The following is a 27,479-nucleotide window of genomic DNA, read 5'->3' as shown; positions in this document are numbered from 1 at the left end:
GAAGTATTTTACGAATTTAACACAAATCTTCATTGTTATCTTCTCGCCGACTTTTTTTTACCTTCGATTAAAATTCTATAACTCAAATGATTACTGAAAAACGATGAACAACGCAAATACAAAAAAATTGTTGGACTTCAAAAGTTTAATAAAATTTTGAAGAGATATTAAAATATAAATAAATAAGATGCCCTTTATTATAACAATATATCATAAAACATGAAAATAAAGATTTAAATAACCTTGAGATACCCCCTAACCAAATCTCATAAATGAAACTAGTTAAGCCAGTGTGCTCTAATTGAAATAGATTAAAACAACATGAAAAAATAAACATTAATAAGGGCATCTTAAGGCGGATCTAAGCCATCGAATTAAAAAAAATTCGAAGGGTTCATATCCACCTACCCTCCCATATTGTTGAAGCCAAACAAATGAGATTGTAACATAGAGTTCTGAAAATATTGAGGTTGAAACATTCGAGTTTGTTGAAGATTTCCTTGATGGTGAGTGTCGCGGGCGAAAAATCGTTTTGTTCCTCTTTTTTGTGGGATGAGACACCTGATGCCTTCTTTGGGCTCGAGTGCTCAAAAAAAATGATTTTTCTTTTGTTCCGACCAAACTTTTTATTATTTCCAAAGGAGGAAAAGGAAAAAAGCTGCAATAACCTAAAAGTGGGGGGAGAGATCTTGGGTAAGAGGGTTGGTTATACGAAGGGAAGGTATTAGCACCCAACGTATCTATAGTACTCTATAGGTTTCTTTGCTTTGTTTTTCATTCCATATTGTTGAGAGGTTCTGTTGTGAGAAAAGAGGTGGGACCTAAGGTGTTTGTTTGATTATGCTCGCAAAGATCATCGCGATCCTCTGCATACATATCCCCTAGAGGGAATCAGAGCATCTGTAGCTCGGGGTCTACGGGTGCTAAGGTTTGAATGGTTTTTTTTGTTTTGTTTTGCTCGCCAAGGATCGACCTTGTGCCTACGTATTCTCAAAGGGATGTTGAGAAAGTCAGAGCAATCGTAGTTCCCACTTATGCTAGTGGAAGCAAAGGAAAATAGACAAATGTCGTCTAAATGCTAGATGTATCTAATCTATATCATCACATACATCTGTTTGATTTTTGTTTGAAAATCTTTTCATTATAAGCCCGGGGCCATGCCACTTAGGGTGCTTAGAATGATAAAGATGTTTTTGTTTGTTTAACCAGCCTTGTGGCAAAAGTTTCAATGAAGTCAGCCTTGTGACAAAAACTTTGATTAATCAGCCAGCCTTGTGGCAAAAGTTTCAATGAAGTCAGCCTTGTGACAAAAACTTTGATTAATCATCCAGTACGGTGGTAAAACAGTTTGATTGATTAGCCAGCCTTGTGGCAAAAGGAAGTTTGATTGATTAGCCAGCCTTGTGGCAAAAAAGTTTGATTGATTGATTGTTTGTGATGATATAGAAGAGATACTCCTATCATAGAGATGATAAATGTCTAATCTCCTAAGGTATTTGATTTGGATATTGGGGATGCTTATAAGAAGCCTGTGGGTCCTTGTACGAAGCCCAAGAGGAGGCTATCCGAGGGTCCTTGCATTGTAAGCCCAAGAGGAGGCTATGGGAGGGACAATCCAGGGTCCTTGCATTGTAAGCCCAAGAGGAGGCTATGGGAGGGTCACTCGTTTGTACAAAGCCCAAGGGGAGGCATGGTATAGTTGGTTTGAGCTCTTAGAGCGATTTCACCGGGAAACCATACTCTATGTCCTAACCTAAACTAGTGGAGATTCTTTGCACGAAGCCCAATAGGAGGCTATGGGGAACCTAGTGTTGTACTAAGTTGAATAAGCATATAACACAATCACAAGTATGAACAAGTACGAACAAATATGAACAAGTACATGAACAAATATGAACAGTTATACATATATGACAAAGTGTGTGTATATAATGGAGTTTATGAAGGAAATATACCTGTAAGCATGATCCATTTGTATACACAGGGCTCGGGACTTATACTTGGGGAGAAGTCCACTTGAGTTTATTCAAAGCTATGTAAACAGGTATTTACAAAGGGGCTTGGGACTTATACCTACATGGAGGCCCATGGTATTTTTGGGAAGATTTAAAGAAACCTTCATTTTTGGTTTGTTATTCAAGGTTAAAAACAAATTGATTGAGATATGTACAAAAGGCGTACAATGAAATACCTAATTTCATGTACTGGAATGGGTATGTACAAAAGGGGCTTGGGACTTATACCTACATGGAGGCCCATGGTATTTTTTATAAAACATGGTTGATTGTTTTATTTACAGACGCGAGGTTTGAAAAACCGTTTGAAAGTTTGTTTTGAAAGAGTTTTCTGTACAAAGAAAAACTGTATAAAAGAAAAAAGAGTGGGTCTTATACTCTCTAATATTCGAGAGGCCCCACTGTTTTGAAAAACAATGGATGATTTGAAAGTGAATTGATTACTGTTGTGAAAACAGTTGATTGAGTTTTAGGCTTACCTCGAAGAATGAGAAAATTGGATTTCTGAGTTTGAGGTGTTATCGTGATCTTCAAGTGATATGCTTGGAATAAATTAGGGTTTAAACAGATGTTAAGCATCCTCACCAGTAGAAAAGAACGTCGGATAAGCTCACAGCTTTCAGCAATTCCATGATCATCCAGTAATTGTTTATGGAGTTCTACAGCAAATGGAAGACCAAACAAACAGAGAACAACAGAGAAATAATCTCGAAGTCTCGGATGAAGTTAGAAAATTCAAGTGATGTGCAACAGTAATCAAATAAAAAGTTTAAATGATTAACTATACAACAATAATATGAAAATATCAAATTCAAATGAAATTTATCTAAGAAAAGATATTTTTTTGTGTTTTTTTCATGAAAAGATAAAATAATTAGAAACACAAACTTAAATATGCATCTAATATATTTTTTGTTGTTTTAATAAGAATAAAAAAAACACACTTATAAACATATGAAAATATTAAAAGAAAACTTTTAATCTTAAAAAACATATTTTTTGTCATTTTTAATAAGGATTAGAAAATAAAACTAAATCCTATATTAACTTAAAAATATTTAGTTTTTTCTATGAAAAAAAGAAACTAAAAGGAAATTAAAATAGGAATAAGAAAAAGAGAAGATTGGGCCAGGAGGTACCAAAGTCGGATTGGAGGTGCAGGCCCAAAGTGACAAAAGCTGAACAAATAATAAAAAAAATGGATCGGACCGGGTCGGTTCATGAGGAACCCGGATCCGCCCATGTTACTTACCACAGGCTGTTGGGTTTTGATTGGAACCCTAAACCAACACATGAGGCAGCGCCTCTTTCCAATCCTTTTCTCACTTTTTACGCTTCTGAACAGAAAAACAAAAGGAGAACATCAACCAATTTCTCAGCTCTCTCTCGCGATTTCTCTTGCCCGTGACTCTTCTTCTTCACGACAACAACAAACCTCGGCCTTTCTCTCTTCCATGGAAATTGATGGCACAACAACAACTCTTCAGAGTTGCTCTCGGTTTCGCTCTCATCTCTCTATCGGTGGTGAACAACAACAACTTACAGCGACTTCCTCTCTCAATCGCACCCGCGAGTTCTCTCTGCTCTCTCGGTTTTACGGCGTCCATGGAGGAGAAATCAGAAGCAAAATTCTAGGTATGTGTTTTTAATTTCGTTTTCAATTTTGTTTAACAGTATAGCAACAACAACTCATGCTATTCCTTATGTTTCTGGAAAATTTGTTCTAACAGGAACTATGTTCATAACAGCAACGATATTTTTGAGAGTAAGAGTTGGATTGACTTACCTACGGCAAGGAGACTTTTGCCGGTTTTGATGTTGAGGTATGTGCTTGATTGCTTCTGAAATTCTGCGAGTTAGTTTGTTGCTACTGTTTTGATCTTGCAACTGTTGCAATTTGTTTGCTATTGCTGAATTTTTGTTCTGAATGTCTGAACCGCTGCTTTGCGAATTGTTGTTGTTACTGATGCAAATTCTGAATTTTCTTTGTAAATTGATGTTGCTGAACCACTTCTGGATTGTTGTTGTTGATGCTGAGTCTTTGAATTGTTGGTGTTGATGCTGTCCCAACTGTTGTTGTTGCTATGCTGGATTTTAACTGTGAATCGTTGCTGTGCAAATTGTTGTTGATGTCGCAGCAACTATTGTAGGTTTGTTGATGTGTTGCTGAATTTTGAACTGCTGCAGGTACAATCAACGGTTAATGGAAATATGGAGAGTGAAAGAAAAGAGGCTTACCTGCGGCGAAGATGTTGAAGATTCATCTATGGAGGCTCGAAGATGGGAGCCATCGTTGAAGGCTGCTAGCAAGCAAGGTATGAAGGCCTTCCCTCTTCCTCCTTCTTTTGTATTTTGTAACTTAGAAGTTACAGAACATTGGCTGCCTTCTCCCCTCCTTTGTAACTATGGAACTTTTTGAAAATTATGAAAAGAGAGAAGTGAGAAAGCTAGTAGTATAGTAGCTTTGGTGTGTTTTGCAATGAAGTGAGGCCTTCTATTTATAGGAAAAGTTAAGGGTGTGTTTGGCAATTGGTAATCTTGATTGGCAAGTTTCAATCATTGCAAGATAAGAAAAAGAATATATTCTTCATCATTGCAAGAATAAAAAATAAGAATAAGAATATTCTTATGCAAAGATATTTTTCATGATATAAGCCATGTGTGTAAATTTTTATGTCATTTTATGATATCTCTAAGTTGTATAATTTTATGACATAAAAATCTCTCTTTGGCTTTCTTTGACTTTTGCTAATTTCACCCCTCTTTTTGTTTCTTTTTTTTCATGTTGCATGAGAACTTTGAAGAAAGCATGAAGAAGCTTGAATTTGAAGAATGAAGACTTTGAAGATTGAAGAATTCAAGAAAGCATTGCATTTTCTTTTATTCTTTGTAATCCAAATTTATTCCACTTTAAAATTGTATGAACTTGTATTCTTGAAAGTGAATAGAATTTGAAAGTTGTAATATCTTTGAACCTTGAATTAGACTTGAAATAATGTAATCTTGAATTTGGACAAAGTCTCTATTGTAACTCATTTGAAATTTGGAACTTGTTCATGTAAAGAAACTCCACTTGTAATGTTTGAATTTCTCTTAGAACTTGAATGAAATTGTATGAACCATGAATATTGGATATTCTTTGAATGAACTTTGAATTTTGGCAAATTCAAATGATCCATGGTAGTTCTTGAAGTAATGTGAAGAATGTTCTTGCACCAATGAACTTTTAATTCTTGAAATAATCTTTCAACAAATAGACTAAAAGATATTTCTTGCAATTTTCATGAATTGTTCCAAATTTGTATCATCTTCCAAATAATCCATAAGAAACAATTTTCTTCACCACGACGAATCCATAGGCCAAAATCTTGAAATAGATTTCAAACAAAACTCTTGAATTACACAAATGGAAATGGCGCACTTTATTTGAAAACCTCCATGGACACGAAATTATCTTGCAAAGAATACGTGAATGAATGAAGAATCCTAGTTTGGTCGATTCAAAGCCTTTGAGCTTATTGAAGTGAATCTTTGAGGACCAAATGGTGACTGTGGATCTTGAATTGAGATACAATTTCCATTGGATGTTGTCATAGGGATTATTTGAAAATGATTGAAACCTTTGATTGACTTCCTGGGGATTTTTAGGGTTTCCCAAATGTGATCCCTGATTTCAGTCCCTGATAGTTCAAAACCCTGATCTGAGGATTTGTCTGATCAATCTTTGTGTAGGAGATGTCTTGAGCTAATGGATTAGGTCAAAATGATGTACTTGGGGTCTTGAGGTCTTGTCCCAAGTCATTGGGTCAAATCCTGAGCAAAAGTCAAGAGTATGCTATCTTCAGTCAAAACCCTAATCTGGTTGGTTCAGAGCCTTTGAGCTTGTTGAAATGAATCTCTGAGGACCAAATGTTGATTGTTGATGAAGATGATTCATTTGAGATGAAGGGAGAACAAAACCCTAATTGATTGTTACTTGTACTGATGAGTGATTTCCTGATTAAATCCTGCTGAGTCACAAGTAGCAAACACAAGCTATGCAATTTGTTAGAGATGCAAATGATGCATATGCTATGATATGAGGTGGTATCTTTGGTCAAAAATTGGGGTATGACAGATGCCCCTATTTAAGTTTCTTCAACCTGAGACATGAAGATTGAAAATCTTCGTTTTGATAGGGTGGAAGAGACTTAAATATCAGAAGACGCGAATTTTGGACCTAAGATACCAAAATTGCGAATGATGCAAGGATATCTTTACCGAGGGAATATCAAAACTGACTCCGCTGGGGAAAAGAGATCGGGAAGGATGTCTCAATCCGTTTTAGGAAGAGAATCCGTTTTGTCTTTTCGGGAAGGCAAGTGTATGCTTCACCGGGGAATGATAGCTTTGTAAGAAAAGCTTACCTATCAACATTATCGACTATCAGCATGGGGATAGACTTGTTTAATAATGCGAAGGTGAAAGGTATGAAACTGTATTACCGACTATCAGCACGGGGATAGACTTGACAAGGTAAAAAGAGTTTCAAAGGTTCGGTTAGTATTGTCGACTATCAGCATTGGGATAGACATGTAAAATAATATAACCAGAACAAAAGGTTACCGACTACCAGCCTCGTGATAGTGGTTCTGAAGACATGATCAATTATCAGCCAAGTGATAAAATGATTCTGGAGACTTTGTTAGGGAAATTACTGGTTATTCAGCCTTGTGAACAGTAATAAAGCCCTGATCGTCAAATGGTCTTCATGATTGATTTCCTTGAGAGGAAAAGTCTTTTGGAAGAGACATAAGCTGCTCGGATGATGAGGCTATTGCTTATTGTCTGTTTTTTTCACGACTCTATTTGGGGAATCGGGATTTGAATTTCTGGTAAAGATAGGGTTCTAACCAAGAATGAATTGGAAAGAAACAGTCAAACAAGACTTTGTACCCAATGAGGAATGAACTCAACTAGGGATTCTCTCCTTTGTTTTGAGAGGAGAAAACTAAAGCAACCTTCTTCCACGAGGAATGATCTCAGTGGGGAACTGGAGAAAGAAGATGTTCTTTCTGCTTATGGGTGACAACCTACTTGGAGAGATGACACGCCCATTTTTTTGTTTCTTTTCTTTCTTTTCTTTTTTTTTTTTTTTTTTTTGAGGATAGATATATCCTAAACAAGTGATTTTATGCAGACAAAAAAATGCAAGAATGCATAAATGATGCAAATATGTATGAATGATGAATGTCATGAATGTAGCATGCATGTTGACGATACTGACAGACAAAGAAGTATATACTGGAGAAGGACCGACGTCGCAATACAACCAGATACTTGGCAAATGTTCTTCAACACGGTGTAGATAACATAGGTGATGAATGATGTTGTGTGCTTTAAACTTCTCTAGGGAAGATAAGCATCTTTTCTTATTGAGATGGAAGAACTTCTTCACTGGAGATGGAAAATCTTCGTCACTGAGGATAGGAGAGCTTCTTCACTGGGGATAGAAGAGCTTCTTTACCTCGAGGGATAATTGCTTCAGGAATTCTTTTCTGGGACCAGAATACCGTTGTCTCAACAATTTTTCCGGGAGAATCCTTTTGTTCATCCTATGGAGACGACTGCTGATGTTCCTTCCGTTGCTCACAACTCAAAGGAAAATTTCGCTTTTATTTTGAAAAAAGGGAAGTAAATTCATTTAAAACTTTTTTTCTTTTTTTCAAAAGTGAATAACACAATTAAAGCGTCATTTTGCAAGCTGAAAAAAAAATTAAAGATTGCAAACAAATGGGCACAAGGCTCAAATTTATTTAATAGGATGGTAATCAGCTAAAGGCGTGATTCCATGGAGTATTTACAAAAGTTGGAAATGGTAATTATGCGGAAAAGGCTACATTGAAAGCAATAACCACTATTCCCTCTAACAACTTTGAGTTACAACTGTGCTTGTCGCTTCAGATTTGGCGATGATTTGTTTGAAGATCCTTTGATGAAAAAAGACTCCTCAGGTGACGAAGTATGGACTGATGCAGTTACTTTGTCATGAATCCCTAATTTTTGCCTAGATTGCCCTTTCAGGTTTTCAATCTACCAGGATATTTTTATATATATTTTTTTTATTGTCTCTAATTTTTGCCTGGACCGCCCTTTCGGGTTTTCAGTCCACCGAGACGCTCATTTTTGCCTAAGTCGCCCTTTGCGGGTTTTCGACTTACCGAGCTGTTCTTTTGTGTTTTTTAGACAAAGTATTTCTTGACTGCATCAGCATTCACAGGATGTGGGAGTTCATCACCATCCATGGTTGCAAGAGTCATGGCGCCGCCAGAAAATGTTCTTTTGACAACATACGGGCCTTCGTAATTTGGAGACCATTTGCCCCTAGAATCTGGTTGAAAAGACAAGATCTTTTTAAGCACGAGGTCGCCTTCTTGAAATTCACGAGGTCGAACCTTTTTGTTGAAAGCTTGTTTCATCCTTGCTTGGTATAACTGTCCATGGCATAGAGCAGTCATACGTTTTTCTTCGATTAAGTTCAACTGATCGTATCTGTTTTGACACCATTCAGCCTCTGATAACTTAGTCTCCATGAGGACTCTTATTGATGGGATTTCAACTTCTACGGGGAGCACAGCTTCCATGCCGTATACTAGAGAAAAGGGAGTTGCCCCTGTTGAAGTACGCACTGAAGTACGGTACCCATGTAAAGCGAATGGCAGCATTTCATGCCAGTCTTTGTAAGTGACTACCATTTTCTGGACGATCTTCTTAATGTTCTTGTTGGCAGCTTCAACGGCGCCATTCATTTTTGGTCTGTAAGGAGAAGAGTTATGATGCTCAATCTTGAATTCCTCACACAATTCTTTCATCATTTTGTTGTTCAAGTTTGAACCATTGTCAGTAATGATCTTGCTGGGAACACCATATCGGCAAATGATGTTGTTCTTGATGAACCTCACAACCACTTGTCTTGTAACATTGGCATAAGATGCTGCTTCGACCCATTTGGTGAAGTAATCAATTGCCACTAAGATGAAACGATGACCATTTGAAGCTTTCGGTTCGATCATTCCAATCATATCGATACCCCACATGGAGAAAGGCCATGGAGATGATAGAACGTTGAGTAGAGTCGGTGGCACATGGATCTTATCTGCGTAGATCTGGCACTTGTGACATCTCTTCACGTGTTTGTAACAATCAGATTCCATTGTCAACCAATAGTATCCTGCTCTTAAGATCTTTTTGGACATTGCATGCCCATTTGAATGAGTTCCAAAGGACCCTTCATGCACTTCATGCATTAACATGTCTGCTTCGTGTCTGTCCACGCATCTAAGCAAAACCATGTCGAAATTTCTTTTGTATAGCACATCTCCGTTCAGGAAGAAACTGCCAGAAAGTCTCCTTAGAGTTTTCTTATCTTTGTTTGATGCCCCAAGCGGGTACTCTTGAGTTTGAAGGAAGCGTTTGATGTCGTGGAACCACGGTTTATCATCGATGACTGCTTCAGTTGCAAACACATAGGCGGGCCTTTCAAGGCGTGTAATTCTGACTGTAGGCATATCATTCCAGTGATTGACTTTGAACATGGAAGATAGAGTAGCCAAGGCGTCTGCCATTCGATTCTGATCTCGAGGTATATGATGCAATTCAACCTTGTTGAAGAAAGTCAACAGACGTCTTGCATAATCTCTGTAAGGAATCAAGCCAGGGTGGTAAGTTTCCCATTTGTCTTTGATTTGGTTGATCACGAGGGCTGAATCTCCATATATGTCGAGGATCTTGATCCTTAAGTCAATGGCTTCTTCGAGACCCATGATACAAGCTTCATATTCTGCGATGTTGTTGGTACAATCAAATAGCAGTCTGGCGGAAAACGGGATATGGGTACCCTTGGGAGTGATGATGATTGCCCCAATTCCATTGCCAAAAGCGTTTACTGCTCCATCAAAAATTAGGCCCCATCTTGATCCAGACTCAGGACCTTCTTCAGGTAATGGTTCGTCACAATCTTTCATCTTCAAGTACAAGACATCTTCATCAGGAAAGTCAAACTTGAGAGATTGATATTCATTAATTGGTTGATGCGCCAAATGATCGGCGAGAATGCTTCCTTTGACCGCTTTTTGAGCACGGTATTCAATGTCATATTCGGATAACAGCATTTGCCACCGGGCAATCCTTCCGGTTAAGGCAGGCTTTTCAAAGACATACTTGATCGGATCCATCTTGGAGATTAACCAAGTAGTATTGTTGATCATGTATTGGCGGAGACGTTTTGAAGCCCAAGCCAAAGCACAACATGTTTTTTCGAGCATGGAGTAACGAGACTCACAATCTGTGAATTTCTTACTTAAGTAATAGATGGCATGCTCCTTCTTACCAGTTTCATCTTGTTGTCCAAGCATACAGCCCATGGATTCTTCCAACACAGTAAGGTACATGATTAATGGTCTTCCTTCAACTGGAGGAATCAATATTGGTGGTTCTAACAGGTATTCCTTGATACTGTCAAACGCTTTCTGGCAATCTTCAGTCCATACAACCCCTTGATCTTTGCGGAGAAGCTTGAAAATTGGCCCACAAGTAGCAGTCATCTGAGAGATAAATCTGGAGATATAGTTCAATCGTCCGAGAAATCCTCTTACTTGCTTTTCAGTTTTTGGTGCAGGCATCTCTTGAATAGCTCTGACTTTGTCGGGATCTACTTCAATACCTCTTTGGCTGACAATGAAACCCAAGAGTTTTCCAGATCTAACCCCAAAAGTACATTTGTTAGGATTCAAGCGAAGCTGATATTTCCTTAATCGTTGAAACAACTTCAAAAGGTATTCAATATGTTCTTCTTCTGTGCTGGACTTGGCTATCATGTCGTCCACATAAACTTCAATTTCTTTATGCATCATGTCATGAAAGAGAGTAGTCATTGCCCTTTGGTAAGTTGCGCCGGCATTCTTTAATCCAAATGGCATCACTTTGTAGCAAAATGTACCCCATGGGGTGATGAAAGATGTCTTCTCCATGTCTTCGGGAGCCATCTTGATCTGATTATAACCGGAGAACCCGTCCATGAAGGAAAAGACGTTGAACTTAGCAGTGTTATCAACCAGCATGTCAATATGTGGTAATGGAAAGTCATCTTTTGGACTGGCCTTGTTCAAGTCACGGTAGTCAACACACATTCTGACTTTTCCATCTTTCTTCGGAACTGGCACTATGTTGGCCAACCATTGAGGATACTCTGAGGTGACAAGAAAACCTGCATCGAGTTGTTTTTGAACTTCCACTTTGATCTTGTTAGCCATATCAGGGTGAGTCCTTCGCAATTTCTGCTTAACTGGCGGACATTCTGGCTTCAATGGTAAGAAATGCTGAACAATATTGGTATCCAACCCAGGCATGTCTTGGTAGGACCAGGCAAACACGTCAACGTATTCTTTGAGAAGGTCCGTCAACTTACTCTTGATATCAGTATCAAGCAGCGATCCAATGGTCACTTCTTTTTTGTCTTCTTCAGAACCCAAGTTGATCTTTTCTAAAGGCTCTTTGTGAGGCAGAATGGCTCTTTCCTCGTGCTTAAGTAATCGAGAGATCTCGTCCGGGATCTCCTCTTCTTCCTCTTCTTCGGCTTCGAACACAGGAAACTCAAAGTTGGGAGAGGGCATAGGGTTATTGCATTCAATGGGTTTACCAATAGTAAATCTGCACATGTGATTTATATTTATTTCAGAAAATTTATGAATGCAGGAGTGTATGCAGATTTTTTTTTTTTTTTGAAAAAGTTTTTTTTTGGTTTTTTAGGATTACCATTTCCAGAAAAAAAAGCAAAAAATAAAACACATAGTGTAGGGAATTCAAAATGACGCTTTATTTATGATTCATTTTTGAAACAAAGCCCTAAACACAAACTCATTTGCCTTGGGCAGGACAAAGAGGGAAACTTTTAAAACAAAGCCCTATACACAAAGTTATTTGGGCGGAACATTTAAAAGCAAAGCCCTATAAAACATCTCTCTGCTTTGGGCAAGGCAGGAGGTCAAAATAACAGCGAGGTGATTACTTTGAGCGGCGAACAACATTCGGAATGTCGACAGCTTTCCAGTAACAACGAACTCCTCTGTGTATTATGTATTCAGGAAAATTCTCCTCAGAATTATCTTCAGTATTGACATTGACCGCTGGTCGAGCAGGATTTGAAGGTCCTGGTTTGTCAACCTTGTTCTTTGTAGAATTGAAACGGTCTTCTTCTACTTCTTGAAGAGCATATGATGAGTCACAATCTTCAGAATTTTCAGGATGTATTTCCCAGTCTTCAGGATGAAGAGACTCATTGTCAGCGACACTTTCTGAGTCAGTTGCGGGACCATCTTCCCCTTCATCTTCAAAAATGGCATTTATGTGATAATAACCACCTTCAGGATTATAAACCTTGGCAGATGCATTGAAGTCAGTAATTTCAGGCTGCTGAGAAAATTGACAGGGCTGATAAGCCTCTCCTGGTTGACTATTGCATTCAAAGGAATCTCCCCATCCAGTTGGTTGGATGTCCTCAGTCGCAATCTTGTAACTTTCAGGTGCAGTGTATTTCACCATATAATCAAATTTTCCACTTGGTTGTCCCAAGGTGTCCCAGATTTCTGCAGGAATAGGCGGAATTTCTTTAGCACTTGTTTTCTCTGAAGGAGGATATGGTTCTTCCTGAGATATGTATCCCGAGTCATTGAGATAACATTTCCATTCTTCTTCAGGATCAGGTAGACCTTCTTCGATGCATTCTTCGATAAGGACATTAACCTCTTGAGGAATTGGGTTAAGGAATCCTCCACTGATGAATGTTTCTTTGATCGGTCGAAAGGTTTCATCCTTCTTGGTGCAGTTTGAGAATGTTGGTGAACATCCGAGACCTGCTCTGGTTTCATTCTTGGTCGGGATCACAACTTGCCCCCAGCCAGTGGTAGTTCCATCTTTCACTACTTTTACCGCCTCTTTGTAAGAAGAGATTGATGCTTTCTTCTTGGAAGATTCGTCTTCTAAAGAGAGACCTTGGAACTGAGTTCCTTCCACATCATCAGCACTTATGAAAGAGAAATTGGATAAATGGCTCACCATCAAGGCTTGTTCTCCACTTATCGTTACCAATTTTCCATTTGTTACAAATTTTAACTTTTGATGGAGCGTAGAAGTTACTGCCCCTGCTTCATGGATCCATGATCGTCCTAACAGACAGCTATAAGCAACTTGAATGTCCATGACCTGGAAAGTGATTTGAAATGTATGTGGACCAATTGTCATGGGAAGGTTGACTTCGCCGATAACAGACTTTCGCGATCCATCAAATGCTTTGACAACTACACCACTGAACTTCATAGGCATTCCTTGGTAAGACAAGCGAGCAAGAGTCGTCTTTGGCATCACATTCAAGGAAGATCCGGTGTCTACCAACACATTGGACAAAGAGTCTGACTGACAGTTCATAGAAATGTGCAAAGCAAGATTGTGATTTTTACCCTCCTTGGGGAGTTCTTCATCACAGAAGCTTAAATTGTTGCAAGCAGTTATGTTGGCTATTATCCCATCAAAGTGATCAATAGTCACATCATGATCTACAAAAGCTTGATCTAAGACCTTCATCAGGGCTTCCCTGTGGGCTTCTGAATTCAACAGCAATGAAAGTATTGAGATCTTTGAAGGAGTCTGCATAAGCTGATCCACAATCTTGTATTCACTTCTTTTGATAAGCTTCAAAATTTCATCAAAGTCAGAATTCACATTGGTTCCACTGGATTGGCTAACATCAGTGTTTGTATTACTGACAGGAGTTTCCTCAGGATTCCCCACTGGTGTATTGACAGGATTTTGCCCGGTTGCAGGAGCAACAGGCTGCTTTGAAGGTAGTGGAGTATACACACGTCCACTTCTTGTTACTCGATTCACATCAGCGATGTTCACGACAGATGAAAGAGTAGGTAAAGGAACTTCTTGCCCATCCTTTATCATTGTTGCATTGTAGTTGTATGGAACTGCCTTGTCAGAGTCATAAGGAACAGGTCCAGGTAGACAAATGATCAAAGGAGCAATAGGAACCTTTGGCTTGTTGTAAGTAACTTCTATGCGCTCAGGCATGTTGAAATGAGGAATGATGACGTTAACTTTAGGCATCTCCGAGTTGATATCTGAGACTAAAAGCTCATGCGGATAACATCCTATCATGTTAACTTCATTTTCATCCCTATTTCTGTAGATCTCAATAGTACCATTATCTAGCAGAACTTGGAGATCTCTTCTCACAATCGAACACCCGTGAGGATCCACACAACATATTCTACAGGAACCATATTGATGCTGGCGAAAACTCGGCCCTCGACAGAGAGTGGCGTGCATTTGTACCAAATCGGCTCTTGAGAAATTGATATTATAGACTCGGTACGGACCAGGACATCCATACACCATGTTTACAACATGTCCTCCATGATTGGGCAGCGGATTTGCTTGCACATTAGGATTCAAATTTCTGAAAGAGAGGAGATTAGATCTAACCAACCTCTGAACTTCATATTTCAAAGCTATGCAATGCTCAAGATCATGGCCAGGTGCTCCTTGATGATAAGGGCATGAGACCTCAGCTTTGTACCACCATGGGAGTTTCTCAGGTACTGGTGGTGGTGCTTTAGTTTGAACAAGACCTCTTTCAATCAAAGCAGGGTACAATTCTGTATAGGTCATTGGAATCGGATCAAACTGTGGAGCTCTTTGTACTCGATTCTGATTATTGTTTAACTGCTGAGCCTGTTGTCGAGGCTGTTGTTGCTGAAACTGAGGAGTGAATCCCGGATTCGGTGTTGTATTAACGACTGGCGCAATAGCAGAAACCTGTTGTTGACGACTGACATTTCCTCTTGGCCTCCCTTGGGATACCATGTCAACACTTTGTTCTTTCTTCTTTGGGAAACCACTTCCGAACTTTTTGGTTCCACTCGAAGATCCACCTTCTTTAGTTAAACGTCCTGTTCGGACTCCTTCTTCTAGACGCATCCCCATGTTTACTATTTCGGTGAAATCACTTGGAGCACTAGCAATCATGCGTTCATAATAAAACGGACTGAGAGTATTCAAAAAGATCTTTGTCATCTCTTTCTCTTTTAACGGTGGATTAATCTGAGCAGCAGTTTCTCTCCATCGTTGGGCATATTCTTTGAAAGCTTCATGATCTTTCTGAGCCATGGATCGAAGTTGATCTCTGTCCGGAGCCATATCCGAGTTATACTTGTATTGTCGGACAAAGGCCTCACCTAGGTCATTGAATGTTCGAATATTAGTGCTATCCAAGCCTGTGTACCACTTCAGTGCGGCACCGGTCAAACTGTCTTGAAAGTAATGGATAAGCAACTGATGATTATCTGCATAAGTAGACATCTTTCTGGCATACATCACAAGATGGCTTTGTGGACAAGAACTACCTTTGTACTTCTCAAAGTCAGGGACCTTGAATTTAGCAGGTATTTGTACACTGGGAACCAAACATAGCTCCTGGGCATTCTTTCCAAACAAATCTTTCCCACGAATAGCCTTGACTTCCAATTGAATCTTGTTGAACTGTTCTTGGAGATCTCCCACAAGACTTCGCTGATTTGTGCTATCACCTTGATCATGATAAATCTCATTGCCATCATAAGGAACAGTGTGAACCGTAGGGGTCGGAACTGTCATAGTGGGTTGAGAAAGTGCCATAGTGATTTGGGAAAAAGTTACCCCTGAATGTGGAATAAATGCCGAACCTTGTGCAGCAGGTGCTTCAGTTGTAGCTGTTTGAACCCCAGAGAAATTATGGCGGAAACCTGTACCAAAGCTGAAAGGCGGGCCCCAACCTTCTGGCATAGAGAAAGATGGAATACCGAATGCAACTGTAGAAACTGGAGTAGTGACTTCAGAAGTCACTGTTGCTTGACTGTTGGGTGGCGGCGGATGATTCTGTGCGGCCATTAAGGAGTCAACCAGAGTAGTGAGACTTTCCAACTTTTCCTGAAGAGTGGTCACTGTACCACGAAGCTCAATATTCTCTTGTTCAGAGTGTTCCATTACTCTTCTTCTGCTTGAACGAGTATTGTATCTGTGATCTGATTGCGAGCGCGGTCGAGAAACTTTGAGACGCGACAGCTTGACGATCAAATGGAGAAAGATCCAAAAGATGAGACTCTATATAACAGACTCGATATGCAGAATGATGTATGCAAAAAGAAAATTTATGATTTTTCCAAACATTTTAAAGATTATTTCCTTGCAAATATTTGAACACAAACAATTCTTTTATTGAAATAATGGGAAATGTTACAACATTGGAGCGTAGCTCCTTACAGAATCAAATGATACATGAAAATCTAAACAAATCCTAAACATCTTCATCAGACGAAGAACCAAATGCATTGTGCAGCTTGAGCTTCATGATTTCTTTCCCATAGCGAGCTTTCAACTCGGCCTTTTCAGCTCTCAGCTTGTCAACCACATTCTTCCAATTGTCAGGTATCGGAGCGTTGCTTGTTGAGCCTTCAAGATTTTTCTTGCTTTCTTTGATGTATCTTCTGATTGCGGCATCTTTCCGACGGATCTTCTCATCTTTGTTCATGAGCCATCCATCCTGATAATAGAGAGTTTCTTCGTGTTCTTTCACTCGTTTCTTCAACTTTCTATTTTCCACATCAGTTCTTCGAAACTTTTCTTCCCAAGCGTCTTTTTCTATCCTCATCTTGGTCAAAGTGTCTTGGTATTCCTCCATAGCGGGAATGTTGGGTCGTTGAGGTACCACAGGGAACATGGGTTTTTCATAATCATAAGGCATTTGAAACTCCCTTGCTCTTTTCTTCACCCAACAGGTATAGGCGTTCGTAGCAATACAGTTCTTTATCTCACCTTTTTCTTTCCATCGGATGTCGTACCAGGCTTTCACCATTTTTGTCTTCAACCCTTGAGGATCATTTCCTTCCTGATAGAAGTAGCTTTCCACTGTAGGGCCAATGGGTTTAGTTGAATTTGCATACCCGAGTTGTCGTCGGGCTAGGACCGGATTGTAGTTAATTCCTCCTTGTGTACCAATGAGGGGTACGTTGGCGAATTCTCCACAACTTTCAATGGTTTCTGTACCGCAGCGAGCCAAGGTATACCACTGAATATCATTATTAGTAAGAGACATAAGTCTTTGAGACCAACGTAAACCTTCCCGGTTTTCCGTGAAAATGGGAGACTTAGGTAAGTGTGAAACAATCCATTTAAACAACAGAGGTGCACAACATACAATAATTCCACCACCTTGGTGATTCCTATGATGGACAGAGAAATACATGTCACCAAGCAGAGTCGGAACGGGATTTCCATTCAAAAAGACCTTTATGGCATTGATATCAACAAAGTCGTCGATATTGGGAAACAGAACCAACCCATAGATGAGTAAGGCTAGTACAGCTTCAAAAGCTATCATGCTACCAGTCTCGATGAAATCAAAGGCTCTCTTTATTAGAAACTGTGAAGGCAAACCTGGAAGGTTTCCTTTGGTAGTCCAATTACTCTCTATTTCAGATTTCTTCAAGTGGGTACCTGTTGCAATGACTGGTGACTTAGGAATGGCTTCCAAACCATTGAAAGGTATTTTGTCAGACACAGGAATACCCAAAAGATTGGCATATTCTTCCAAGGTTGGTACCAACTGATAGTCTGGAAAGGTAAAACACCGGTAGACGGGATCATAAAACTGAACCAGAGTTTTGAGAAGTCCTTCATCAACATGAGTGTTCAAGATAGGCAAAAGCTTTCCATGGCTTTTCCTAAAATCAGAAGGATCTTGTACAAAAGACGCTAACTCTTTCAGTCTTTCCACATTAGGCTCTTTGAAACCGTACCTCTTGGTATGCCTTTTTACCCACTCCATAACTTAATCCTATAATGTTTGCAAAGAAAATTCTCTAATTGTTTGGAAAAAATCATGTTTTTATGGAAAAAGATTTTTTTTATTTTTTATGGATGTATGAATGCATGGATGCATGGATGCCACATATTCAAACATGGTAAAGCGAACATGGTAACGCAAACATGGTACTGTAAACATGGCAACACAAACATGGTAACACAAACATGGTACACACAAGTTCAAAGGTCCAGCGTCACGAGCATGAGGTCAGAGAACCAAATATGGGATAGTTCTAGTTAATCACCTGTACAACATGTTCTACTGATACGTCAGAGTCTACATTTTTCTTTCGGATATTACCGGCTTTCCACAATTAAACTCATGAGCCAGCAATATTCTCAAGAAAAACTCGTATGAGTGTGGTTCTCCGCATGACAACTAATCCAAGTCTTCACCTGAATAGTTTCTGCACCACAACCTAATAAGGCCAGGATGGGTTGGGGTTCTACAGCCAACTCAGCTTCTACAGTTCAATGAAAGCAATAATGTCTTCGCAATTAACTCGCTAAACATATATTACAAACAAGGAACCTCCACTGAGCGGAAGGATTCTCACGTGCGCCTGCACATGACTATACCCTCCACCTAATTCTTATGTGTACTTAATCCGGGTTAGGATTTGTCCATAATGTATCACTTGTAACAGAACCACACAAGTAACAGAACCAGAACCACACATATAACAAAAAATGAAATGAAAAATAAAATAAATAGAAATAACCCTTCCTTTGGAAACAATAAAAAGATGGTCCCCAGTGAAGTCGCCATTTTTCTGTCGCGGGCGAAAAATCGTTTTGTTCCTCTTTTTTGTGGGATGAGACACCTGATGCCTTCTTTGGGCTCGAGTGCTCAAAAAAATGATTTTTCTTTTGTTCCGACCAAACTTTTTATTATTTCCAAAGGAGGAAAAGGAAAAAAGCTGCAATAACCTAAAAGTGGGGGGAGAGATCTTGGGTAAGAGGGTTGGTTATACGAAGGGAAGGTATTAGCACCCAACGTATCTATAGTACTCTATAGGTTTCTTTGCTTTGTTTTTCATTCCATATTGTTGAGAGGTTCTGTTGTGAGAAAAGAGATGGGACCTAAGGTGTTTGTTTGATTATGCTCGCAAAGATCATCGCGATCCTCTGCATACATATCCCCTAGAGGGAATCAGAGCATCTGTAGCTCGGGGTCTACGGGTGCTAAGGTTTGAATGGTTTTTTTTGTTTTGTTTTGCTCGCCAAGGATCGACCTTGTGCCTACGTATTCTCAAAGGGATGTTGAGAAAGTCAGAGCAATCGTAGTTCCCACTTATGCTAGTGGAAGCAAAGGAAAATAGACAAATGTCGTCTAAATGCTAGATGTATCTAATCTATATCATCACATACATCTGTTTGATTTTTGTTTGAAAATCTTTTCATTATAAGCCCGGGGCCATGCCACTTAGGGTGCTTAGAATGATAAAGTTCTTTTTGTTTGTTTAACCAGCCTTGTGGCAAAAGTTTCAATGAAGTCAGCCTTGTGACAAAAACTTTGATTAATCAGCCAGCCTTGTGGCAAAAGTTTCAATGAAGTCATCCTTGTGACAAAAACTTTGATTAATCATCCAGTACGGTGGTAAAACAGTTTGATTGATTAGCCAGCCTTGTGGCAAAAGGAAGTTTGATTGATTAGCCAGCCTTGTGGCAAAAAAGTTTGATTGATTGATTGTTTGTGATGATATAGAAGAGATACTCCTATCATAGAGATGATAAATGTCTAATCTCCTAAGGTATTTGATTTGGATATTGGGGATGCTTATAAGAAGCCTGTGGGTCCTTGTACGAAGCCCAAGAGGAGGCTATCCGAGGGTCCTTGCATTGTAAGCCCAAGAGGAGGCTATGGGAGGGACAATCCAGGGTCCTTGCATTGTAAGCCCAAGAGGAGGCTATGGGAGGGTCACTCGTTTGTACAAAGCCCAAGGGGAGGCATGGTATAGTTGGTTTGAGCTCTTAGAGCGATTTCACCGGGAAACCATACTCTATGTCCTAACCTAAACTAGTGGAGATTCTTTGCACGAAGCCCAATAGGAGGCTATGGGGAACCTAGTGTTGTACTAAGTTGAATAAGCATATAACACAATCACAAGTATGAACAAGTACGAACAAATATGAACAAGTACATGAACAAATATGAACAGTTATACATATATGACAAAGTGTGTGTATATAATGGAGTTTATGAAGGAAATATACCTGTAAGCATGATCCATTTGTATACACAGGGCTCGGGACTTATACTTGGGGAGAAGTCCACTTGAGTTTATTCAAAGCTATGTAAACAGGTATTTACAAAGGGGCTTGGGACTTATACCTACATGGAGGCCCATGGTATTTTTGGGAAGATTTAAAGAAACCTTCATTTTTGGTTTGTTATTCAAGGTTAAAAACAAATTGATTGAGATATGTACAAAAGGCGTACAATGAAATACCTAATTTCATGTACTGGAATGGGTATGTACAAAAGGGGCTTGGGACTTATACCTACATGGAGGCCCATGGTATTTTTTATAAAACATGGTTGATTGTTTTATTTACAGACGCGAGGTTTGAAAAACCGTTTGAAAGTTTGTTTTGAAAGAGTTTTCTGTACAAAGAAAAACTGTATAAAAGAAAAAAGAGTGGGTCTTATACTCTCTAATATTCGAGAGGCCCCACTGTTTTGAAAAACAATGGATGATTTGAAAGTGAATTGATTACTGTTGTGAAAACAGTTGATTGGGTTTTAGGCTTACCTCGAAGAATGAGAAAATTGGATTTCTGAGTTTGAGGTGTTATCGTGATCTTCAAGTGATATGCTTGGAATAAATTAGGGTTTAAACAGATGTTAAGCATCCTCACCAGTAGAAAAGAACGTCGGATAAGCTCACAGCTTTCAGCAATTCCATGATCATCCAATAATTGTTTATGGAGTTCTACAGCAAATGGAAGACCAAACAAACAGAGAACAACAGAGAAATAATCTCGAAGTCTCGGATGAAGTTAGAAAATTCAAGTGATGTGCAACAGTAATCAAATAAAAAGTTTAAATGATTAACTATACAACAATAATATGAAAATATCAAATTCAAATGAAATTTATCTAAGAAAAGATATTTTTTTGTGTTTTTTTCATGAAAAGATAAAATAATTAGAAACACAAACTTAAATATGCATCTAATATATTTTTTGTTGTTTTAATAAGAATAAAAAAAACACACTTATAAACATATGAAAATATTAAAAGAAAACTTTTAATCTTAAAAAACATATTTTTTGTCATTTTTAATAAGGATTAGAAAATAAAACTAAATCCTATATTAACTTAAAAATATTTAGTTTTTTCTATGAAAAAAAGAAACTAAAAGGAAATTAAAATAGGAATAAGAAAAAGAGAAGATTGGGCCAGGAGGTACCAAAGTCGGATTGGAGGTGCAGGCCCAAAGTGACAAAAGCTGAACAAATAATAAAAAAAAATGGATCGGACCGGGTCGGTTCATGAGGAACCCGGATCCGCCCATGTTACTTACCACAAGCTGCTGGGTTTTGATTGGAACCCTAAACCAACACATGAGGCAGCGCCTCTTTCCAATCCTTTTCTCACTTTTTACGCTTCTGAACAGAAAAACAAAACGAGAACATCAACCAATTTCTCAGCTCTCTCTCGCGATTTCTCTTGCCCGTGACTCTTCTTCTTCACGACAACAACAAACCTCGGCCTTTCTCTCTTCCATGGAAATTGATGGCACAACAACAACTCTTCAGAGTTGCTCTCGGTTTCGCTCTCATCTCTCTATCGGTGGTGAACAACAACAACTTACAGCGACTTCCTCTCTCAATCGCACCCGCGAGTTCTCTCTGCTCTCTCGGTTTTACGGCGTCCATGGAGGAGAAATCAGAAGCAAAATTCTAGGTATGTGTTTTTAATTTCGTTTTCAATTTTGTTTAACAGTATAGCAACAACAACTCATGCTATTCCTTATGTTTCTGGAAAATTTGTTCTAACAGGAACTATGTTCATAACAGCAACGATATTTTTGAGAGTAAGAGTTGGATTGACTTACCTACGGCAAGGAGACTTTTGCCGGTTTTGATGTTGAGGTATGTGCTTGATTGCTTCTGAAATTCTGCGAGTTAGTTTGTTGCTACTGTTTTGATCTTGCAACTGTTGCAATTTGTTTGCTATTGCTGAATTTTTGTTCTGAATGTCTGAACCGCTGCTTTGCAAATTGTTGTTGTTACTGATGCAAATTCTGAATTTTCTTTGTAAATTGATGTTGCTGAACCACTTCTGGATTGTTGTTGTTGATGCTGAGTCTTTGAATTGTTGGTGTTGATGCTCTCCCAACTGTTGTTGTTGCTATGCTGGATTTTAACTGTGAATCGTTGCTGTGCAAATTGTTGTTGATGTCGCAGCAACTATTGTAGGTTTGTTGATGTGTTGCTGAATTTTGAACTGCTGCAGGTACAATCAACGGTTAATGGAAATATGGAGAGTGAAAGAAAAGAGGCTTACCTGCGGCGAAGATGTTGAAGATTCATCTATGGAGGCTCGAAGATGGGAGCCATCGTTGAAGGCTGCTAGCAAGCAAGGTATGAAGGCCTTCCCTCTTCCTCCTTCTTTTGTATTTTGTAACTTAGAAGTTACAGAACATTGGCTGCCTTCTCCCCTCCTTTGTAACTATGGAACTTTTTGAAAATTATGAAAAGAGAGAAGTGAGAAAGCTAGTAGTATAGTAGCTTTGGTGTGTTTTGCAATGAAGTGAGGCCTTCTATTTATAGGAAAAGTTAAGGGTGTGTTTGGCAATTGGTAATCTTGATTGGCAAGTTTCAATCATTGCAAGATAAGAAAAAGAATATATTCTTCATCATTGCAAGAATAAAAAATAAGAATAAGAATATTCTTATGCAAAGATATTTTTCATGATATAAGCCATGTGTGTAAATTTTTATGTCATTTTATGATATCTCTAAGTTGTATAATTTTATGACATAAAAATCTCTCTTTGGCTTTCTTTGACTTTTGCTAATTTCACCCCTCTTTTTGTTTCTTTTTTTTCATGTTGCATGAGAACTTTGAAGAAAGCATGAAGAAGCTTGAATTTGAAGAATGAAGACTTTGAAGATTGAAGAATTCAAGAAAGCATTGCATTTTCTTTTATTCTTTGTAATCCAAATTTATTCCACTTTAAAATTGTATGAACTTGTATTCTTGAAAGTGAATAGAATTTGAAAGTTGTAATATCTTTGAACCTTGAATTAGACTTGAAATAATGTAATCTTGAATTTGGACAAAGTCTCTATTGTAACTCATTTGAAATTTGGAACTTGTTCATGTAAAGAAACTCCACTTGTAATGTTTGAATTTCTCTTAGAACTTGAATGAAATTGTATGAACCATGAATATTGGATATTCTTTGAATGAACTTTGAATTTTGGCAAATTCAAATGATCCATGGTAGTTCTTGAAGTAATGTGAAGAATGTTCTTGCACCAATGAACTTTTAATTCTTGAAATAATCTTTCAACAAATAGACTAAAAGATATTTCTTGCAATTTTCATGAATTGTTCCAAATTTGTATCATCTTCCAAATAATCCATAAGAAACAATTTTCTTCACCACGACGAATCCATAGGCCAAAATCTTGAAATAGATTTCAAACAAAACTCTTGAATTACACAAATGGAAATGGCGCACTTTATTTGAAAACCTCCATGGACACGAAATTATCTTGCAAAGAATACGTGAATGAATGAAGAATCCTAGTTTGGTCGATTCAAAGCCTTTGAGCTTATTGAAGTGAATCTTTGAGGACCAAATGGTGACTGTGGATCTTGAATTGAGATACAATTTCCATTGGATGTTGTCATAGGGATTATTTGAAAATGATTGAAACCTTTGATTGACTTCCTGGGGATTTTTAGGGTTTCCCAAATGTGATCCCTGATTTCAGTCCCTGATAGTTCAAAACCCTGATCTGAGGATTTGTCTGATCAATCTTTGTGTAGGAGATGTCTTGAGCTAATGGATTAGGTCAAAATGATGTACTTGGGGTCTTGAGGTCTTGTCCCAAGTCATTGGGTCAAATCCTGAGCAAAAGTCAAGAGTATGCTATCTTCAGTCAAAACCCTAATCTGGTTGGTTCAGAGCCTTTGAGCTTGTTGAAATGAATCTCTGAGGACCAAATGTTGATTGTTGATGAAGATGATTCATTTGAGATGAAGGGAGAACAAAACCCTAATTGATTGTTACTTGTACTGATGAGTGATTTCCTGATTAAATCCTGCTGAGTCACAAGTAGCAAACACAAGCTATGCAATTTGTTAGAGATGCAAATGATGCATATGCTATGATATGAGGTGGTATCTTTGGTCAAAAATTGGGGTATGACAGTGAGACACATGTGTGTTGGAATTATTTCAAACAAAAAATTGAATAGTTTGGGTAGGTGCAACTGGAATTACAAGTCTATCAGCCTGTTGTGCAACAAGTTTTCTAAGATCTTCCAAAGTCTTTTTGAATAATTTAATTTGAGCCATATCCATCCCATCAATGGGACAAGCCCACCAAAATTTAGCTTTAGTTGCCTTGCGCAAATGGCTCAATTCACATCCACGCGTCTTCTTAATGTCCAACGTATTGTTGATTTGAGTTAATTGATTATTGAGCTCACGCACATTGGCACTACGTTGAGCCTCAATAAATTGCATGGTGTCATTGTTTTATGGTGGAACTCGTGATAGATAACGATCTATGACTATATCAACATGTGGGTGACCAAAGGAAAACACCTTCTCTCCAGGTGAGAATACAACGAGAGCAACATCTGCACCACAAAGTGTGGAAAGCTCACTGGCTTTCTTGAAGACTCCACTACGACGCTTCGAGAAAGTTACTTGCAGGTTGCTTTCTTTGCTCATCTTTTTCATCTCAATCTTTTTGCGACCACAAGTTTTCTTTTCAGTTGACATGGTTAAAACTCAAAAGAAAAGAAGAGAAAAGAAAGTGATGAATGTGTTTGAAATTTCAAACTTAGATATGACACATTATAATTAAGTATGAAGAGGTCATTTTATAGCCAAAATTCGAAAGAATAAATTTTCAATTGAACCGGTTCTTTTTCAAACGTTCTACCTTTTCGTTTCATTAAAATATTTATTGTATTGAGAGATTCACATCAAATATCTTTTTACAATGTTTATATCGTAGAGAATTCAATGAAAAAAAGGAAATATTTTTTACCATTTTTATATATCTTACCTTATTTAGCACCTATTGAATATACTGTACTTTGAAAACTCAGAAACTTGTAATAAATATGTTTATATTACTGTCATTATACAACAATAAAAAAATTATCCAAAGTTCAATATATTCTTTAGAATGGTACAAGTTAAATTGTTCTCACATTTTTTTTTCAATAGACAATGGAATTAGAAAAGAGAGAATAAAGGATACTCCGCCTAAAGAATAAAACCTAAAGTTTCTACAATTCAAAACAAACGAGCAGTAGAATATTCCAAGAATGAATATTCTCATGGTTACCAATACAACAAATATTAAATATTAAATATTAAAACTTTAAAATAATGATTTTAGATTATAAAATGAAAAAGTCTGGAAATAGAAAATACTTGCTCTTAAGAATTTTCTAAAAAATATATTCAAATCATTTAATTTTAAATAACAAAATAATGGCCAACGGTAATATAAGTATCGCAACTTATTTTTTTCTTTTATTAAAATAGTTAAATTATTATTTTGATCACGTGATCTTATTAACTATAATGCGTGGTAAAAGAGTGAAAATATTTTAAAAATCTAATGTGCGGGAAAAGTGTGAAAATCATTTTAAAATTTAATAATTTTTTGTATTTATTATATAAAACATTGCACAATTCAATGTCATAACTTTTTTAAAATATATGATAAAATAATTTTTGTGTCATTTCTTTTCTAGTTTCTAAATGCTTACATGAAAATATGTTTTTTTTTTCTAAATGCAATAAATCTAGCTAATTGTCACTTTTATAAAAAATTATTATTATTTTTACTTTACTATAAGAATTATCATCAAATTTTCTAATAAGAAAAATATAGTGGAGTACTCAAACTCAAACCCGATACAAATGCATTATTTTACATTAAAAAAGTCTATTAGACATTTGCACCAATCATAGAATGTTTCACACAATCTACCCTTCCCTCCTATGGCTAACCAAAACCAACATAAAATTGTGATGTTTGCCATAATGTCATCAACTGCACTAATTATGTTGTTGAACATTATATTGTTCCTCATGATCCAATTACACCACACAATGCAAGCCAAGTGACCCATACCTTTGACTTCCTCACTTTGTCTTGAAGAGCAGAGATTTCCATATCCAACCATTGAATATATGTTCCCACACCTTCACAACAATCCTCCACTGAAAAAACAAATGAAGCAGAGATTCCTCTTCCTCAAAACACCATGCACACTCCTTCTCATGTATGAGTGATGCTTTTTCTAGTTGGAATTCTGTCTAACATCATTCTCCACCCGAAAATATTGAACTTGGAAGGCACCTCTGACCTCCACATTCTACTGACTACTCTTTTTGATTCAAACTCCATGTCTTCCTCTTCTTCTAATTTCCTTAGAGTGTGTTTGGATGAGGTAATTAGAAATTTTAAAGTAATTTAAAATTCAAAGTAATTCAAATGATTCAATTCAAATCCATTCATTTTTAAATTGTTTTGTTTGGATGGAGTATTAAAATAATTCATTCTTAGATTTTTGGTGTCACTTTGTAGAAAATTTAAATTTTTTGGACCAAATTAAAAAATGAAAAGTAGGGACTAATTTGTAATTTTTAAAAATTTGAAGGACCAAATTGTAAAATTTAAAAATTATTAAAGACCAATTTGCAATTTTCTAAAAAATTTTGGGGTCAATTTTATAATTTTGAAAAATATGAGGACCAATTTATAAAATTTTAAGAAATAATAATAACAAATACATTCTATGGAACATGAGAGGAATTTCAAATTCTTTGGTTTTTGGTGTCATTTCAAAATGATTAAATTTAACTTAGATGAAATACTCCATAAATTTCCATCATTTTAACAATTCTTTATTTTTGTATCCAAACAATGGATTTTGGTCAAATCATTTCAAATTCCCTCAAAACATTACTTTCCCTCATTAAAATGCTACATCCAAACACACTCTTAGGCCTGCATAGAGAGATTTGACAATAAAAGTCCCACCTAGACATAAACTCCAGATAAACTCATCTGTAGTACTCGAAATGGGCTGAACTTCAACTCATGTTCAAAAACATGACACTAAATATATGTTGGGAGAGAATATGTAACGTCCAGGCAGGCGCCATAATTTTTTTTAAAATAATAAAAATAATATATTTTCTCGATTTTTAATTTAACAGAAAAAAATAACTCAAGACACGCTTCATATCCCATCTATGGCAACTTATATTTTTATTTCTTTATAAATGTAAATTTAATGATCTATCCT

At 37.4% G+C, this 27,479-nt stretch overlaps 1 pseudogene; it reads right to left on the bottom strand.

Annotated features, from left to right (window-relative positions):
• Positions 1-404: 404 nt before the first annotated feature.
• On the bottom strand, positions 405-24,927 carry LOC131611227 (agamous-like MADS-box protein AGL62; annotated as a pseudogene).
• Positions 24,928-27,479: the final 2,552 nt, after the last annotated feature.

The sequence above is a fragment of the Vicia villosa genome, linkage group LG1 (assembly GCF_029867415.1).
Source record: "Vicia villosa cultivar HV-30 ecotype Madison, WI linkage group LG1, Vvil1.0, whole genome shotgun sequence".
Taxonomy (NCBI): domain Eukaryota; kingdom Viridiplantae; phylum Streptophyta; class Magnoliopsida; order Fabales; family Fabaceae; genus Vicia; species Vicia villosa.
This window is presented reverse-complemented; position numbering and strand designations above follow the sequence as displayed.